Source organism: Malania oleifera, chromosome 1, assembly GCF_029873635.1.
Source record: "Malania oleifera isolate guangnan ecotype guangnan chromosome 1, ASM2987363v1, whole genome shotgun sequence".
NCBI lineage: Eukaryota > Viridiplantae > Streptophyta > Magnoliopsida > Santalales > Ximeniaceae > Malania > Malania oleifera.
In genome coordinates, this window is record NC_080417.1 from 84653416 (window position 1) to 84654606 (window position 1191).

The 1191-nt window shown below is 43.3% G+C and overlaps 1 non-coding gene across 1 annotated transcript; it reads left to right on the plus strand.

The window, feature by feature from the left end:
- The first annotated feature begins 335 nt into the window (after positions 1 to 335).
- LOC131147417 (small nucleolar RNA R71) lies at positions 336 to 441 on the plus strand. The gene has a single exon (XR_009134799.1). It is a non-coding gene; the product is annotated as a small nucleolar RNA R71 (small nucleolar RNA).
- Positions 442 to 1191: the final 750 nt, after the last annotated feature.

Genomic DNA, 1191 nt, shown 5'->3' on the forward strand with positions numbered 1-1191 from the left:
CGCAGATAGCATACACCTCTACACACGCTGCTAGCTGCGGGTGCTATCTTAAGGGTAAGACCTAATCTATCTTTTAAGCAATGGTGTGCAGGGTTGGCGCTAGGTCATGGTCTGCAGCTAACTCATAAAGTCCCTCAGGTTTGGAGGTGGATGGGTTGGGAAGTCTAAGAGTAGTAGCAGTGTGCAGCTGAGAATTATCAGCTAGGTTTTCAAAGAGAACCGAAGCCTCATTCTCATGCTTCATAAGGAATGTACCTCTACACGATGCATCGACCATCAACCTATCTCTCTCAGCTAGCCCTTCCTAGAAGGTTTGAACTAATTGCCACCTGGGGACCTGATGATGTGGAAATTTACAAAGTAGGTCCATAAAGCGCTCCTAAGTTTCTAAAAAGAGTTTTCCATCCATCTGTGAAAAACTCATAATGGCTCTCCGAAGCTGGCTCATCTTCCCAATTGGGAAGTAATTTTTCAGAAATTCATGCTATATGGTGGCCTTATTGGCCACCAAGTTTAGTTCTAAGGACGTCAGCCAATATTTAGCCTTACTTTTCAGTGATAACAAGAAAAGCCTAAGGCGGAGAGCATCATCACTAAAATTTGGTATACGAATGGTGGAACGGATTTCAAAGAATTCATCCAGATGTTGGTAAGGATTTTCAGTAGAGTTCCCATAGAAGGTGGGCAGCATCGAGATGATAGAAGTCTTAATCTCGAATTGGTCTGCCTGGACATCCAGGAACTTGATGCAGAATGGCGAGGTGTATGCATTAGGTACAAAGTAGTCCCTAAGAGGCCGAAGGGGTTGCTCTTCCACCACAGGTAGGCAGGGAGCTCGGGGTTTTGGGATTTGTTCAGTAGGAACCGGTGGTCGTTCAGCCATGAGTTTCAGTTCGGACGACTCAGCAATATCAGGATCAGAGGTAGGTTTCCTAGAGGACTACGAGATTTCTCAATCTTGGGATCTAGGGGAACTATCTCAGGATCCAAAGAATGCAAACCAAACATACACACTTAAAGTACAAAGATTTAAGACTTCATATCAAATCAGCAAACAAAAACAAAAGTAAAAAGAGAACAAATAATAACAAAGCAACAATACTCTAAAATAGAAGTTGGCTCATAACCGTAGCTAAGTCTTTGGAAATGGTGCCAAAATTTGGTAGGCTCGCGAAGACTTGGGTACTTAAC